This window comes from Dermacentor albipictus, chromosome 6 (genome assembly GCF_038994185.2).
Source record: "Dermacentor albipictus isolate Rhodes 1998 colony chromosome 6, USDA_Dalb.pri_finalv2, whole genome shotgun sequence".
NCBI lineage: Eukaryota > Metazoa > Arthropoda > Arachnida > Ixodida > Ixodidae > Dermacentor > Dermacentor albipictus.
The window spans coordinates 8,706,170-8,724,823 of NC_091826.1; positions in this window are offsets into that span (position 1 = coordinate 8,706,170).

Consider the following 18,654-nt stretch of genomic DNA (forward strand, 5'->3'; position numbering starts at 1 on the left):
GGACCACATCGAATCGCAGCACATTCCAGAGGAGCACTCGAGCAAACAAGTTCACGTGCAAACAAGTTCGTAAGCCGCCGGTAGCTGTTCTCTGCTTGACTCTTCCAGAAAGCGAGGGGTAGCACGGCACTGTTGGAAGTAAAGTGGGTGCCAAACCAAGTCGGCGGCAATGCGCCGTGACAGCCGGACGTGCTGGGAAGGCCCAAGCGTACCCCTCTTCGCCTTTGAAGAAGGCATTTGCCACCACTGCGGAGCCATACCACCGGGAGCAGGTGGGCCCTCGGACAATGGAGCATGAGTGCCCCCCTTCTCCGCCTTAGAAGAAGCGCATTGCAAGTCTGCGAGGCAAGACCGCAGAGAGCCGCCGGGTGTGACAACGCGATACGGGCGCCAACCATTGGCTGAAAATGGCGTCATCTGAGCGGACTCTCCCATTGGCCAAACATGACGCGACTTCCAGTCCTCGAAGGGTTTAAAAGAAGCATTTCAGAGAGACCAGAGCATTCCCTGATTCACCTCTCTCGAACTTCTTGCCGCGGGCCGCAGCGTCCGAGTTGCTGCCGGCCCGTAATGACTGTACGACTGTTACTTGACTCTCACCTCTCTGCATATAATGTAAAATAAACCCTCCCAAGTTTGGTTTTCTTCCCGAAGTCCGTCCTCAATCCCTACATCTGGTTGGCAGCAGTGAGATCGCCTCCGAATGCATCAGCTGGCGGCAGCGCTACGGATGAACCTTCGTCGAGAGAGATCCTAAGGAACCGGGAAGAGCGAAGAAGAGAGAGCCTCGTCGAAAGAGGTCCGAAGAAACTGGGAGTAGCGAAGAAGAGCGAGCCTTCGACCCAGAGAGTCCGGAGGAACCGGGAACAGCGGACAAATGAACCGGATGGCAGAGTACTGCAACCGTAAGTGAGCGCGTGGTTTTTTTCCTTATGATTCGCCAGACTCAAATGTTGTTGATTCGCCAGACTCATTTTGATAGTTCTGGGAATCGGGAGTTTGATGCATTGTGTGTTTGCACAAATTAATTAAGGAAAACAGTTTTAACCACCTGTCGGGGCAGCTGCCATGGATCTTAGAAGGTTGACGAGGTTAGACTTGTTGTTGGTGTGCGACGATTTGGGAGTTGAGGCGGACGAACGGATGGAAACGCCAGCTATCATAAAGGCGATTCAAGTTAGTGGCAATGATGATGAAAGATAGTGATGATGATGATGATGAAAAATTAAGCTTGCTTGGGAGGTGATACAGGAGCCACGGGAGCGTGAGCGTCGTGAACGTTTGCGAGAGCGTCGTGAGCTTAGGAGTGAACGTAAGCGTGAAGAACGCGAGAATGAACGGAAGCATGAGCTTCAAGAACTTACTCTTAGGTGTGAGCGTCACGAACGTGAGAATGAACGCGAACGTGAGCGTGAGCAAAAGTATGAGAGAGAGAAGGCAGCACTGATCAAAGAGATACAGTATTGTGATCAGTTATTGGCACAGAGACAACGGCTGTCTGAGAATTCTGTAGGTAGTACAGAGCGAAAGAATGAGGCAGCATCGAGCGGATTTTCGCCAAAAGCCAACGAGAAGAGTAGTGCCTGTGAGATTGGCTGCCGATTGATAAGTGAAGGGAAAAGGCTAGCCGCTAACGATGCCTTAGTGGCAACAGAGGCCGTTAAAGGACGCAAGGAGAGCGACGAGGTGCTGTGCCAACAGATGACTGTAGAGACAGCTAGGCCAGCTGCGAACAAATTGGCACAGTTACCGCGCGTGTGCGTCGCTGGTAATGTTAGCGAGGTTGCTAGCGAAGAAAAGGGTACTGCCGACCCGACAGACGCGAGCACCCATGTAGAGCCAGATCTGCGTGCAGAAGTGAAGTGCGAGCTGAGCGATGCAGTTGGGGTAATTCTCAGGATTGCGAGCTGCGTAGCTCAAGAGAATACAACTGCATTGTTCAGGGATCGGTGCGGCTCTCCGCCAGTCTAGATGGCCTAGATAGGGATGATTCAGTTGTTAATCATTCGGACTGTGAGCGTGAGACAGCGATCGATACCGACGGGCTGTGTGCCTGACAGCAAATGAAAAAAAAGGCTGGATTCTTTCTCAAATGCAAACTGTTTATTATCTGCAGAGCGTCGGCGTGAAGCGTGTTGCTGCCTTCCTCGGCCGCGTCTCTCGTGCGTCTCACCGTGCCGTCTCTCTGGTTCGGCTGACCTCCGGCTCTTCTCTCTCGCCTCGCTCGAACCCCCGTGTCTACTCGTGGGTTTCTTCTTACAGTCCCAGGAACTATGACAGGGCATCGGTGCGATGAGTCTTTCCTCGTGTTTACTCAAGGGTCTCTTGCGGGGAGCAAAGTACCATGCGGGGCGTCTCGTGATCTACGGGATTGCGGCGGTGCACATGAGCTCGCTGCCTGACAGGTCGGCGTAAAATGCGTGACGGCTAAGTTATGAGAGTGCGCGCCGCTCACACGGCCTACCCAAAATTTGCGACTGTCCTCAGGCGCACGTGTCCGTCGATGTCAATTCCTCGGTGTCCAAGGTGCGTTCTTTGTACTTCCTCAGCTGTTCGACGTTTACACTTTTTTCGTCTGATCTTCCGAGGACGGGGGTGGCCCTGCTTATAACAGCCATGTTGGGGCCTGTCAGTGCCGTTATTTCGAACAGCCCTTCGTATCTGACATCTAATGTACGGAGGAGAGTTTATTTGTGGATTCCAAGCCTGTTGTGAACTTGCGCTGCTCGTTTGTTCACAAATCCCTTCGCTTGATCCGTGCGGATGATGTTTGGAACGCCGAATCGTGGGGTCCACCGGTTCGTAAAAAATTCCAGGTAGTTCTTGGAAGATGTGCTTGGCACTGCTGCCGCGTCCATGTACCTTGTAACGTGGTCGATGCCATACGAGGATATAACGTTCGCCTCCATCCAGGGGACCCATATGATCGAGAGAGATGACAACATTGGGCTCGTTTGGAACTTCTCTGGGGCTGAGAAGTTCACCTTGCAGTTGAGAAGTTCACCACCTTGCAGCACTACCTTCGGACAGGCACCAATCATCATTCGCTAAAACTATCATCAAATACAACGACAAACTGCCATCGGGCTTCACCGCTGTATCTAAACCATCGATACCCCCTTGGTGTCTTATCAGCCCTACAGTCCATCTCAGTGTACCAGGAATCGGAAAAAAGTCTGAACTGTCGTCGCCTGTGCTCAAACAACTGTCTCTGCTTCTTCTGCACGAGAGGTACGCGGACAAGGAACACATTTATACCGATGGTTCCACAAACATCCAGTGTTCGTCCGGTGCTGTGGTTGTCCCAGCAAAAGCTATTACCATCAGCTTTAGGACTGACCACCCAACAACATCGACATCTGCTGAACTAGCTGCTCTTCGCGCTGCACTTCGTGTCGTCAATCGGGAGCCACCTCGGCAATGGTCAATCTTCAGCGATTCAAAGGCAGCCCTACAATCTGTACTATCAGCTCTGCATCGCGGGCCATTCGAACAGCTCGTATTCGATATTAGATGCCTACTCCATACATCACAGGAGAAAGGACACCATGTGACGTTTCAGTGGCTGCCAAGTCACTGCGGCGTCACTGGAAATGAAGACGCCGATAATGCCGCTCGGGCAGCTCTTGAGGACGCACAAGAAGAGGCCATACCGCTTTCACGATCCGACGCAGCTAGCAGACTTCGAGTGCTTGCACATGAGATCACGCTATCTCTATGGTGCACACCAAACAGCCAGACCACCCAGAGCAACCGTCAATACCACCTGCCCTCTTTGATGCATCTCTATATGCCAACTGGACTGCGTCGAAGAGAGGCAACCCTGCTTTATCGCTTATGGCTGGGGGTGGCTTTCACCAAATCTTACTCCTTCCGCATTGGAATGGCCGACAACGATCTCTGTAATGCCTGCCTTTGCGAGGAGACGCTGGAACATGTTCTGTGCGACTGTCCTGACTATAACGTTCAGCGACAGTCCCTGGCATCTGTTATAGCGCGCCTTGACAGTAGACCATTGTCGCTCGACACGATTTTCACATGCCGCCGACAGAAGATATCGCAGGTGAAGGCGACAAAGGCACTACTTCGGTTTTTGAAAGAGACGGGATTGGACAAGCGGCTGTGAGAGTGACGTCGCGTACCATGCCAGAATGATGGACTCCAACGGACGATGTGTGTGTGCTGTCATATGTGCTCTCTCTCCCTCTCCCCCTTCCCCATCTTTAATCTCCCCCATCCCTCTCCCATGTGTAGGGTAGCAAACCGGTTAAGCCATACTGGTTAACCTCCCTACCTTTCCTTCTCCACTTTTTCCTTCCTCTGGGGCTGAGACACTCTTCAGCTCGTGTCGTTCGTGAGTTAATCATCTGGCACGTGTGGCATGACTCGATGTAGCGGCGGATGTCCTTTACTATAGATGGCCACCAGTACTTTCGCTGGACCAAGGCTTTCGTCTTCTCGCTTCCGAGGTGTCCGTTGTTGTCATGAAAAACTGCCATTACGCTGCTTCGGAGCGCCGCAGGAACCACTACCCTTTTGCAAGCTAGTCCGCCCTCGATCGATCTTCTCACCACGATGTCGTCTTCCACTTCGTAGATGGAGTTAACAGTTCCTGCTTCAGCCCGGAACTTTTGGCATTCGGGATCCCTCTCTTGAAACTGGTGGTCAGTGGGACAGGATCTGTATGTCTTTGAGGCGACGGGAATATCGTCCTTGAGATCGATGCTGTGCTCATCGTGAGCGCAGAGCCCCAGCGCGTCCTTCCTCGTGGTGAACGCCTTATGGTGACGGTGAAGAATTGAGCGCAGCTCATCTCGTTCGTCGGCGTTTGCGTCGCGGAACATATTGGATACTGCCTTTTCAACCTGATTGGTGTAATCTTCGTCGGGACCGGGGTCCTGCGTCTTTAGCTGTACGAAGCCGATATTGCTCGCCGGTAGTTCGTCTAGGACCCTGCGATTGCTAAAGGCTGTTTTTTTATTAGGGTCTCTCCGACGCGATGCGCACTGTGTGCGCTTGGTGCGTGACCCGACGGCTCACTCACCGATGGCTGAACGGGGACGAGGGTGACGTCGTTAGTGGGGTGGAACGTGACGCCAATATTCGCAGCGCGGCGCCAGTCCGAACCAAGAATCAGATCCATGGCACCTGGCAACGGCGCGATCACCACCTCCTCGAGTCGCACGGTCGATGTTCCGATGGTCACGTTCAGAGTCGCCATTCTCGCCGGTCTTATGCATCGGTCGAGCACTTCTATCGTTTCGGGAGACGTCCAGGGTCGGGGATGAACCTCAGGGCCCACGGAGCTCTCGCCGAGGACGGAGACGTTGGAGCCGCTGTCTATGCAGACTCTGACCTGTCGGCCCTCAACGAAGCCCTTCACGATGGGTAGGCTTCCGCCCGTCGATTGCAGGAAGCAGTTGGCTTGCCTGGACGTTGTGCTGGCGTTGCCTGCGTCATATCTGGCTTCTCGGCGTCGTTCCGCGTGGATTGTGGCCTCCGTCTTGGGTCTGGTGCACTCCCTCGACAAATGTCCCATATTGCCGCAGTTAAAGCAGGCTCGTGCTCGCGCCGCTCGAACTGGTTCTCGGTGTTCGCGCCGCGTTGACTGAGCGCTCGGCTCGGGGCGTCCGTCGTCAGCTGCCGCTCTGTTCTCGTAGCTGTTCCTCGTTTGGTTTCGTTGGCTCTGTTGTCCAGCTTGAGATTGTCGGAACTGCGCTGTTTGCGTCGTTATTGCTTTACGCCGCCTGGTGTCGAGCAGCGCTGCGCGGTCTATCAAAGCAATGACGCTGCTGCAGGGCTGTGCAACCAGAGGAATCGCCCAGGTGTCGTCTTCGATCCCGCTGAGTATCAGCGAAATTCTCTCTTCATTCGCAAGCGGGTACGGAGACTTGTCCAGTAGAGCATTTTTAGAGTACATGTACTCCACTAGGGTCTCCGAATTGCGCAGTTTTCGTGAAGCCTGCAGGTCCAAGAACTCCTGCATTGTCAGCTTCCGGTCGAAACGAGAGGCAAGTGCTTCCTTCCAAAGGTCCCACGTTTCACAAGCCATACCGTAAGAGCTGTGCCAGTCCCTTGCGGCACCTTGCAGCCGGGTTGCTGCCGTTGCGAGCGTCAGTGATGGGGACCAGTGGGCCAGTGCAGCAATGCGTTCCACCTGCGTAATCCACGTTTGGACATTTCGTTGTACATCACTGTCGTACTCGGGGATGGCGGACGCGGTATCGTTCGTAGACTGAATCAGCACGGGCGGAGCTGGCGCGGACATTCTCGACAACGCTTCCGTCATCTGCAGCTGCGCGCGTGCGAACATGGCCACGATTTCAGTCATGCTTGGCGTACCTTCTGGAGCTGTGGCGGTGGTGTTCTCCTGCGAAGGCTGTGGAGGTGCGCCACGGTTGACTTCTGCAGGCCGTTGGTTCGCTGCCATAGCGGGGGCTTGGATCCCATCGAAACGTTGGGAGCCCGTTTCGTCCCCAGCTTGCGCCTGCGTTGGCTTCGGTGCCGCCGTTGTGTCACTCGTAGCGTGTGACCCGCGTTGCTGGGTTAGAAGCCGTCGCAGTTGGTCAACCTCTGCACGCAGACTCTCGATCGTAGCCGGCGCCCTTGAGTCCGCCTTTTCGTGGTCGTCGCCGTCAGCTTCAGTCTGTAGGCGAGTGTTGTCGTCTTGGAGACGGGTCACGAGATCGTCCTTGCGGCCGCTGCACGGAAGTCCACGCATTCTCAGCTCGTCAGTCAGCTGTTGCTTTTTCAGGGCGCTCAGAACTTCGCGGACCGTTGATTTCATCGGTGAATAGATGAATGTCGACTCCGAGCTCACCGATGGCGTTCTGCTGGGCTCCGTGGTGGCCGCTCGTTCTTCGTTCGGGAAAGACGCGTCTGCAGATCCTGTCGGCTGCGCCATGACAGCAAATGGAAAAAAAGGCTGGATTCTTTCTCAAATGCAAACTGTTTATTATCTGCAGAGCGTCGGCGTGAAGCGTCCCTAGTAGCACAGTATGTTACTGCAACGTTGCAACAACATTGCCAATGTTGTATTATGTTGCGCTAACATTCTTCAACATTAGATAATGTTGCTGCAATGTTACCAAGCAACATGCTGATAACGTTGCTCTAAAGTGGTCTTTTTCAGCACCGCATCACTGTGTAGCAAGGAGTAATGGTCAGTTGCTCATTCTTGCGACCTTAAACTGCCGTAACCGTTGTGGTATGAGGATACCATTGCAGACTGTTTAGCCTTTCACGAGATTATTTTATTGACCAGCAACCATTGATAGCTGAAATATTTCAGTGATTTAGAATGCGGTCTCAAAGTTTCTGAAATGTTATGACAGCATTGCGGCAATATTGCAGTGACATTGTCGTGGGAACGTTGCATGTGTGCAAATAAAAACGTGTAGCAATGTTGCATTTATATTGTCTCCAGAAGTTGCTTTAACATTGACTGAAAGTTGATGTAACATTGGAGCAATATTGTCTCAACGTTGTCTTATGTATGTTGCGTTAACGTTGCAAAAAGAGGACGCTAGCCACGTTAAGGCAATGTTAGAAGCTAACGTTGTGGCCACACTGAGGCAACAAAGCGTGCTACTAGGGGTGTTGCTGCCTTCCTCGGTCGCGTCTCTCGTGCGTCTCACCGTGCCGTCTCTCTGGTTCGGCTGACCTCCGGCTCTTCTCTCTCGCCTCGCTCGAACCCCCGTGTCTACTCGTGGGTTTCTTCTTACAGTGCCAGGAACTATGACAGGGCATCGGTGCGATGAGTCTTTCCTCGTGTTTACTCAAGGGTCTCTTGCGGGGAGCAAAGTACCATGCGGGGCGTCTCGTGATCTACGGGATTGCGGCGGTGCACATGAGCTCGCTGCCTGACAGGTCGGCGTAAAATGCGTGACGGCTAAGTTATGAGAGTGCGCGCCGCTCACATGCCGATGCACAGCGTGAGCTGGGCAATGTAGTAGAGGGCAGTTCGCAAGAGTGCGAGTTGTCTAACTCGAGTAAAGCCTGCTACATTGTGCCAGAGTCGGTTGGGCTGTCCGCCAGTCGAGGCAAAGTGACAGTAGATTTAAATGTAAATCACTCAGACTGTGCGGGTAAGACACCGATCCGGGCCGACGAAATGTGTACCGGCCTGCACGAGGCACGAGAAGGCGACATGAAAGCGAGTACAAAGAGAAAGCGCCGTAAAAAGAAGCGCGGTAAAGACCGAAAGACGGTAACTAATGTAGCGCCGCCAAAGATGGCGAGAAACCCAAAAGGGCAGGGCGCGAGGGAAAAGGTGCGGTCGTCAAGGACGATGTTGAAGCATCCAGAACGTTCGAGCCACCGGTCAAAAGGGGACCGCGAAGCATGTTCTGCACGGACGCGGACAAAGGGCACGGGGCAGTTAAACTCCTCGTCGTTCCGTAGTTCTTTTCAAAGCTCAGCGTGCAGTTCGAAGAAACGCAAGGTGGCAGGACGAGACCAGGTGGGGAGTAGCGACGCGTTCAATCGAGTTTGTGTTGAAAGCGGTGCGCGAGGACGCAAATTGGCAGGAGACCGTAACGTCTTGGGGGAGCTGATAGTGAATCAGCCCTTTTGTTGTTCCTCCGTAGCCAGAGTAGCTTTTAAACCGCGCCCACCTCGAGTCCGACTGAAGGTATGAGTCAGTCGAAAACGTTTGGAAAGGGAGGCCAAGAGCGCTTCCGTAGAAATGAAGTGTTTTGTTTTATTTTTGAACATCGGAAAGTTTTCGCGAATTGAGACCAGGATTTCTTTCAATGTGTAAGGTTTGAGCTTTGTTCGTTTTCGTTTGAGAAGCTCCGAAATTTGAAAGATGCGTTTTATGTAAACCTGTAGTCTCGCGAGATGTTCATTAATAAGTATATAGGCTTTCTTTTTGTGTGTGTGTGTGTGAGTAACCTGAAGGTCAAGGTTAACGTCGAAAGGCCTATGGTAAAGCGCCTGTGTTTTATTTAACCTTCTTTCTTTTTAAGTGTTTTTGAATTTTCTAAGGTTAAGCGCGTAGATTTTCAGTAAGTGCATCATTTGCATTGAGAAGCGTTCTTAGTTCCATTAGCGCGTGTCCTGTGTGGACGGAAGGAAGCAGATTTATGACTGGGTTGCTGGTGTGTGTTGAGGGCAGCCGTATTCTGACTTCTTTTGTAAGCGTGCGTGGAAAGAGTTAGTAGAAGACGCATCATTTTAAGATTTCTGCGGAGTGTGTAAGTCCTGCAAGTTTAATTGTTCGTTTATGTCACGTGTCCTGTAGGACTTTCAGGGAAGAAACGTGAGTAAGCGTAAATGAAAAGTTTGCCTACAACGCAAGTACGCGTTCTGTTTAGTGACCACAAGGCTAGTGCGCTTGTGCCACGTACTTGTGAGGTTGACCAGATTGTTCAGTGGCGCCAATACGTGCGATAAGTACGCCACTGTGGTAGGGTTGGAAACATGCTGTTCGTGTAGTTAAGCCACTTAGGGTATGTTCGGCTGTTTTCATTTGTTGTTTGCAATGTCAACGACCCTTTTGTTTTGCAGCAACAATAGTACTCTGGTCTTGTCGGCAATCGGGGAGAAATGGATAGCGGTTTGGAAGGGTGGTTGGAACTGTTTTGTCAAAATTGGGGAAAGAAAAGGTCAGGGTTCATTTTGACTCAGTAATAGCCTGGCGAGTCAGGGGTGAAGAGCCTGCGCTTACGCGGGGTGCAGCGCTGTGTTGTTTTGTTTGTTTGACTTATGTTCTCCAGGGCCTAGGATCCCGAAGTTCGTCAAACGAGGCTCGACCCCAGTACCCTGCAGCTTCTTTCAGCGTTCCTCATGGCCAGCGAATTGAGTTCACCGGCCATTCAGAACAACCGGGGCTGTTAGATATGGAGCTGTTTCCTGCGCCTACTTCGATTTTCCGCGGACCACATCGAATCGCAGCACATTCCAGAGGAGCGCTCGAGCAAACAAGTTCACGTGCAAACAAGTTCGTAAGCCGCCGGTAGCTGTTCTCTGCTTGACTCTTCCAGAAAGCGAGGGGATAGCACGGCACTGTTGGAAGTAAAGTGGGTGCCAAACCAAGTCGGCGGTAATGCGCCGTGACAGCCGGACGTGCCGGGAAGGCCCAAGCGTACCCCTCTTCGCCTTTGAAGAAGGCATTTGCCACCACTGCGGAGCCATACCACCGGGAGCAGGTGGGCCCTCGGACAATGGAGCATGAGTGCCCCCCCCCCTTCTCCGCCTTAGAAGAAGCGCATTGCAAGTCTGCGAGGCAAGACCGCAGAGAGCCGCCGGGTGTGACAACGCGATACGGGCGCCAACCATTGGCTGAAAATGGCGTCATCTGAGCGGACTCTCCCATTGGCCAAACATGACGCGACTTCCAGTCCTCGAAGTGTTTAAAAGAAGCATTCCAGAGAGACCAGAGCATTCCCTGATTCACCTCTCCCGAACTTCTTGCCACGGGCCGCAGCGTCCGAGTTGCTGCCGGCACGTAATGACTGTACGACTGTTACTTGACTCTCACCTCTCTTTATATAATGTAAAATAAACCCTCCCAAGTTTGGTTTTCTTCCCTAAGTCCGTCCTCCAACCCCTACAATGCGAAATATCACATTCACGGTGACGGCAGAAATGCACCTGTCCATATAATTGCTATCGCAATGACATGTGCAGGGACATGGCAGCCTGAAAACTGCTGTATTGCTTTGGACCCTTCCTTTGCCTACACCACTGAGCCGGGCGCCTATGCCATCTCTGATTTGCCCCTGAATAATTGAGGCTAACAACCCAAGGTGTAGCAACAGATGATGTTGTGCAGTAATATCCCTCAGCGGTATTATACTTCTTTGTTTAGGAGGAACAGCGAGAGCTAATTATATTTGTAGAGAAGGCAGAACTCTAGTTTTGGTCTAGTATTCCCGGTTTATTCTTAGCTTGCATTCAGGAGGAAAGGTTACCACCAGATGTGACAGCCGGCTGTGAAATTTTTAAAACTTGCACGACGAGTTCTAAGTTCCACCAAATGAGTGTAATTCTTGCAGTGAATTGTTTATGGTGTTTATCTGGCCTATTCGAATGTTGCTGCATGCGCAATACCAGTTACATGTTGAAAATGTTGCTGGACAAGGGAATCAGACTGATCCTCTACGTGGGAAGTGGGCATTCAGCTGTCGCGTCTAGAGTGCTGCACAAATTGTTGTAGCTAGCTGCAGTAATATCACCTTCGAAATCACCAACGCGGCATGTTGCTCCACACCAGATGTATCTGAGGTGTCGGTGCAAGTCACACTATGCTCGCCATGTGTCTTTTGGACGCTGCATAAGGAGAAAAGCGGATAGGAATCGCGCCGTGTTTCGTGGCGCGCAAGGCACCCGGAGGGGGGCACTCCGGCGGCTGTGGCGTAATCATAAGGGCACTCCAGGCGCACTTCTGCCACTAATAGAACATGACATATATAAGACGATGAGCAAAACGAGAACAAGGTGAAAGCAGGTGCCAACGCTTCTGCAAGTCCACTTGTTGAAACGTTGGCACCTGCTTTCATCTTGTTCTCGTGTTGCTCATCGTCTTGAATTTCCATCTCCCACCTTCCCTCTGTTTTCCCATGACATATATAAGTAACATTAAAAAAGGAAACAGCCAATAGAAGGCCGTGCGAATGTTAGCTATTATACAGTGTTAGCTAGGGTTCACACTTTATTGTGTCACATGTTGCCGGGATTCACAGCAGCTGCCGCAGACAGACCTCAGCTCATGCAGTGCTTCGTTTCCATATACAGATAGATGATGGATGGATATTATGAGTGTCTCCTTTGGAATGGGGCGATGGGTTGCACCACCAAGTTCTTGCTATTATACTGTCCAGTGTCCTACTTAGGTTAAACAATAAAAAAAACACTATGAACTACCCCACCCAAATTTTCTGATCCCCTATTTCAAACTGTGCTTTTGTACGTGTCCGTCTTTTGTCGTTTCCCTACTTTTCTTCCGACAATCCTCCAATCGCCTCTTACTAATGCCTATTGCGGACATGTTTATATTTCCACTGGTCCCGCTAAACCCAAGGACTTCAAGGAAGCCAGTGGTGCCTAAATCGACCGCTGGGTAGACGTCTTCACATTCTAATAAAACCTGCTGCATACTTTCCCTAGCTTTACCGCAGCAAGCACATGCTTCTTCTTCCTTCTTATAACTCGCTTTATAGGTGCGTGTTCTAAGGCATCCCGATCTCGCTTCGAAAAGTAATGAGCTTCCCTTTGAGTTATCATAAGTTGTTTCTTTCCTGATTTCGTTCTTTCCTCTTGAGAAGTTACTCATGGCAGGTTTCCTTTCCATTGCCGCCACCCATGAGCTTATTTCAGCCTGTCTGACTTTCCGCTTGACCGTCTTTGTTGCTGAGTGACCCACCCTACAGGCCACATACTTGCTGGTAAGCTTCCTAGTTCTTTTCCTCCACTGTGAATCAATGTTTTTTCTGTACAGATACCTGAAGACTCTCCCAGCTTATTTACTTTCTTCCATATTCCTCAGTTGTTCATAATCAATTTTACTGTGAGCTTCCCTCACTTCAAAACTAGTCCAGCCCATATCACCCTGCACAGCTTCATTTGTAGTCTTCCCATGAGCGCCCAATGCGAGGCAACCCACAGACCTTTGGTTCCCATCGAGTCCTGATTGTACCCCTGATTTAAAGCAAACAACCGCATTTCCAAAAGCAAGTCCTGGAACCATTACACCTTTCCGCATACCCCAGAGCACCTTGTAGCTTTTGTATCCCCATAGCGCTCTGTGCACTGCTTCATTATGGCTGAATTTCTCTTCCCCTTTACTATTATTGTATTGTCCTGTATTTCCATATATCTTTTGCCTTCGTTTATTCATATACCAAGGTATTTATATTCTTTTACCGAGAGGTATTTCCTCGCGCTTTATTGCTACTGTCTGTTCACTGTTTTCATTGAATACCATAACACCTGATTTTCTAACACTAAATTTAAAACCTAAATTGTTGCCTTCCTGTTTATAGATGTTAGCCAGACGTTGCAAATCACTTGGCTGGTTAGCTGGCAACACAACGTCGTCCGCATAAAATAAACCTGGAAGCTACTGCTCTACTACTGTACCTGCCTGTTTGTATGAGAGATTAAGCCCGATATTACTTCCAGTGCCCTCTCCATCCTCGCCATGTACATCATAAACAGTAGTGGGGTTAAAGGGCACACCTGCCTCAGTCCCTTGTTGATACCAACTTTCTCCTCGCTCCTGATCGCTTCCCATTCAACGCAAACGGTATTTTCTAGGTAGATACCTCTCAAAAGCTGTAGACAATCGTCACCTGAGCCTTCCCCTTCCAGAATATCACACAAAATGTTGCTTTCTACGTTGTCACACGCTCCTGTAATGTCTAAAAAGTCCACATATAACGGTCTGCCTTCTACCTTTGATATTTCAATACACTGAGTAAGAACAAATAAGTTGTTATCCACACGCCTACCTATTCTGAAGCCATTCTGAAGTTCTCCCGAAAATGTCATTATTCTCTGCCCATGCTTGCAGCTTTAATTTGATTGCCTGCATTGCTAGCCTGCATATTACCGATGTAATGGTCAACGGTCTATACGAGTGAATTCTGTCTTCATCCCCTTTACCTTTATAAATTAGATTCATTCTACTTTGTCGCCAATTGTCTGGCATTCGTCTGCGACGCGCGCTACTCTGGCGCCATCTCGTAGCCATCGTAGACGCAAAGCTCCTCGTGCGTGGCACTACTCTTACCACGCTTTCGCCAACCCTCCTCCGCTTTTCTCCTCGCGCTTTCTTCGCTCTCACCACTTAAAAAAAAATATGGGGTTTTACCTGCCACAACCACAATCTGATTATGAGGCACTCCGGAAATTTGGACCACCTGGGGTTCTTTAACGTGCACTTATAAATCTAAATACGCGGGTGTTTTCGCATTTCATCCCATCGAAACGCGGCCGCCGTGCCCGGGATTCGATCCCGTGACTTCGTGCTTAGCAGCCGAAAAGCAACCGCGGCGGCTGCCGCTTTTTTCATCCCCCCGCTGCGCTCCGCCTTCGCTCTCGTCTTTCGCCATGCTCGTTCGCTCGATTACGAGGTAGGGCACCGACGCTCGCCGCAGGAACGGGCTAAAGCCGCTGCATCTACGCGCCACCGCCCCTCCATCCACGCGCCAGGTGGCGCGTGGATGGAGGGGCTTTTAAAGCCCCTCAATCTCCCAAAGTAGCTTCTCTCCTCCTCCGCTCGGCGCGGCCTCGACGGTGGCGCCGCCGGCAGTGGGCCTGCCGTAGCAGACGACGGCTAACACGCTACGGGAGGAAATCCGCGGAAAAGTTCGTTCGAGTCCTGCGGAGCAGTTTTTTCAATCTAGATCTTGCTTTGTCAGTCGGTAACTGGCCTTAAGAATGTCGTGTCGGATTTGCGGAAGAAATAGAGAAAAGCACCATTATTCAAGGCGTATTTAAGGCGTAAAGCGCGCGCACGTTGAAAGTTCGTGTTGCTGAAACACGACACAAGCACGCGGTGTGCTCAGACACGCGAGTAATTACCAGAGTTTCAGGTTTTGACAGCGCGAAAGTATGTGCACGTGGTTTCGTAGGTTAATTTACGTACCTGCAGGATGCTTTTGTTCGGCGGGCGCGTGAGAGATTCCGACTGTCTGCGGTCAGCAATGCCTGGCAGCAGGGCCGTTTCTGTTCCGCGCCTTTTACAGATGTACGTAGCTCATGCACAGGTTGTGGTGGCCATGAGCAACGTTTTCACACATAGGCGGTATAGATAATTTTAACAACTTACCAGCATATGAAATCGTTATTTATTTATTACAGTGCAAATGGTTAGAATTTGATAGAAAAGAAAGAAGGAACTTGATGGGACAACTGGAAAGAGGTTCAGAAAATAATTATCCCCCTCCCTCATTGGCACCAGCAACACTTTTGTTGAAGTGCTAATTTTATCTCTGTATACTACGTGCGTCTGTATTCTTTTGCGTTGTAAGTTTTCACAAGGAAGCAGTGTTGCGTTAACTGGAACAGTCAAGGCACACAAGACAGAAGAAAAGTTGATTCTTGGGTTTTACATCCCAACACCACGATCTCATAAGGCACGCCATAATGGGGGCTCTGGATTAATTTTTTTTGCAGCTGGGGTTCTTTAACGCACCCACAATGCACTGGACACGGGCCCGTTTTGACACGGGCGTCAAAAGAAGAGGTTGGAGGAGCCGTGTCACTTAACAAAGCCGCGCGTTCTTTGCCACTTGCTCGAAGTCAGCCCGCCCGATCTTGTGAATCCACACTTTTCTTCGTTTTGCGTTGCGCCCGGCGGATGGTAAAACAAAAAGCTTTTTGCCGTCACTGGGTCTGTTGTGGCAACCGTAGGCGCAGCAGCACGGCATCGCAATTAAGCACTCGGCCCTAACACATTGTATAAAACTACCGCGCTCCTTCAAACCGCCTGCCGTACTTCGTCGCGGAGGCCCAAAAATGGGGGTCGCAGGCCCAAGATTGGGGGTCGCAGCGCGCTGGAAAGAAAAGATATACAAAAGCGCGGCGCCTGCTCTGCGCCGGAAAGAAAAAAATATACAAAAGCGCGGCGCCCGCTTTCACGTGACACAGATTGGCCAATGGGGGAGCGGAGGAGGCTGGGGCGACAGGAGGAGTGGAGGAGGAAGCGCCTGGGTGAGCGGGGTGGCGGAAAGATCTAAGAATGGCGCTACTTTTGGAAAATTGAGGGGCTTTAGGGGCTTTAGAACGGGCGTCTTCAGAGCTGTTCTAGAGCGAACGCGGAGCGCGAGGAGGAAAGCGTAGGAGGAGAGTATAGCGACAGGGTGATGAGCAAAATGGAGTGCCGCACGAGACGTGGCTCCACGGCGGCGACGCGCTACGAGATGGCGCCATAGTAGCGTGCGCCGTCACCCGATCACCGATGACGTCATTAGTAAGGCATGCGATAAGCGTGTCCACTGATACCATATATGGAAACAGCATTGGCTTCTGATCCACTGCGCATGCGCTACTTCGCCCGCGCCGGATCTGCTAGAGAATGTGCTCCACGCGAGCCACGTGTTCCCGTGTTCACGCTTTATTTTTCGAACAGTGAGCGATGCAACTAGTGGAAGTGCTTCGTCTGCCGCTGCTGTTCAACGAGCTGCGCGAGCAGAGGCTCAGCGCCACCAGGCATTGGTGCAGCATGTTGAAAATATATCGGTCTGTTTCTCCGACCACAACGCTTCCCGTATGGGCATCAAGGACTGGGAGTAGAGTGTCTTAAAGAATGTGCATGCGTGGAAAATAAGAGTGCTCTGGTGGGAGGGGGGCACTACCATGCGTACGTGTCTCTCTCAAATTCTTTGACTCAGTATATGGTCAATTCAACTCACTAAAGAGCTGCACTCAAATTTCGCATTAGGGAGTATCGTAATCGTCGGTGGACCTTTTAAGACAACTGCTTAGAAATTAGAAAATCTAGACCAAATCAATTAAAGTAAAATGAAACGAGTGCAACAAGAGCCCAAGACGGGTTGTTTGCTAAATGATTGCTCACATGTGTGCAACTATTTAGGGCGCAGCATTTAGGCGCCCGTTCCTGCGTCGGCGTTGTCCCGCAGCGCAAGCGAGCGAAGGATGAAGAAATACTAACCAATTGCCCTGCCGGAAAACGGGGGTAATCGAAGCTTGTCCTGCGTGAGCGTGCATGCCGTAAAGATCGAGATACTCTGGATGACAAGACCTGTTAGATTACATTTACACAACTGTTGACGTTTGTGCGGCAAGCATATCCGGAAAAATAAACGTAATGCTTGTTGAATTTCGCGCCACGATGTAGGCCTGACAGTTAGGAACTGAATTTTTCGTGCGTCGTATTCGTGTGAGAAAAGTATTGTCAGGTATTGTTTGCGCTCGTTTATGAGTCATGTTATAATAACGAACAGTGAAACCCTTGTCCTGTTAACGGTGGAATTTACCAGTAGCGTTGCCATGTGCCGCTCTTCTAATTACGCCATTTTCTGGAACACGAAGCCTCCGGTCGTGTCTAAGAATGCCTAGTCGCGACTTGGCCTATACATGTGTCTTTAAGAAGATTTAGCTCAAGCTTCTGCAGGGTGTAGAAAATACAATTTCGATTTATAGAATTCTTACAAAAATTAATTTGATTGCGGAATTTCACGTTCCGAAACTGCACAGTATGCGTTATGGGGAATGTGGAGGACTCCATATTACTTTTGAGTTCTTTAGCGTGCACCAAAAGCACCGGTAAACGAGCGTTATTGCATTCCGACCTCGCCGGAATGGGTGGGGTCGCGCCCACTTGGAGAACCGCGGTATGCGCTCACTTAACGGGTGCTGCCACGCAGTGTGCCGTGCTCGCAGAGGTTTCCATCCAAATGTGACCTACGCTTTCAAGAAAGCTGTCCACCAGCCGAGAATACACGCCTTTCGTCGTCGACATTTTCAACCGCATGATTTTGACACTCCGTTTTTCTTATTTTCATCACGGCGACAGAGACGGACTACAGCGCTGGCGGGAAGCCGCGGGTGGTTGACTTCCGTCGCCGCCAGCTACCGCTTCGTCTGCTTCCCTGCGCGCGTCGACGCCGGGACGTGAGGCGCCTGCTGCGAGCCACTGCGGCGCCGCGCTTTTAATCGGCGGACGTGGCCGCGAGGGCCATAATGGCGGCGCCACTGTCGCGCTCAGCGTCACGCGCTGCTGGTGGAACGGCCGTCCGCCCAAATCGCAGGACGTCCGGAGCCCCCGTGCGTTCTTCGAGATTTGTGTTTGTTTTGTACACGTTTCCCGAGCTGCGTTTAAACTCGTGGAAACACTGCTGAGGCCTCGATAGGGGTTCCGTTTCGGGCCGCACTGATCGCACGGAAGCTTCGGACGTTTCACTTGACGTGTGCTTCGTTTAATTGTGGCGAAAGGTCGCGAGGGCGTTTGGAATTGGTTCGTCACCGATTTTGTTCTCTGTGTGCAATGCCCGGAGGGCCGCTGTCAGGAAACAAATATCGGCCCACAAACCATGTATCCCGCTCAAAGCGAAGCTCGTTATTCCAAATAAAAGCGCAAAGCTTATCCAAAGATAGCTCACAGCAGACAAGATGCCTCGTCAAAATGACTTAATTAAAAACGCGGCTGCTGTGTATTTTGTATATAGCCAAACGTTTGTATAAGGAAGAAGTGCTTTCCACACGTGGCCTCAAGGGCAAATACGGTTACCGTCTATGGGGCTTTGAAATATAATTTTGGTTCGTTTCTTTCTTCTTTTTTCGTGTTTGACGCTTCCTCCGCGTTTCTTTATGTAATGATGCGTACGCATACTGTTGTTTTCTCTAAATATTGTTCCGGTGAAAGAAAAGAAGAAGGTGACTTGGTCTAGAGGAAGACGAGGACTGGCCGTTGCCTGAACGCCATTCATACCAGTTAATTATCGCTGTTTTTGTCTAGATCGTCCTTCTCGTAGAGGGGGACTGGCATTTTTCATTTCAACAAAAAAATTGTCATAGAGCTAAAATTAGTCACCAGTCATTCTCCACAGAAAGTGAGATTCTAGCATTGGATGTAACGCTTCCTGGATGCGCCCCATTTTCGATAATCAATGTTTATTTCCCTACAGGAGTCCGCAATACAGGCTCTCTTGTTGCCACGGTTGCAGCATGTAGAAAGAACATAAT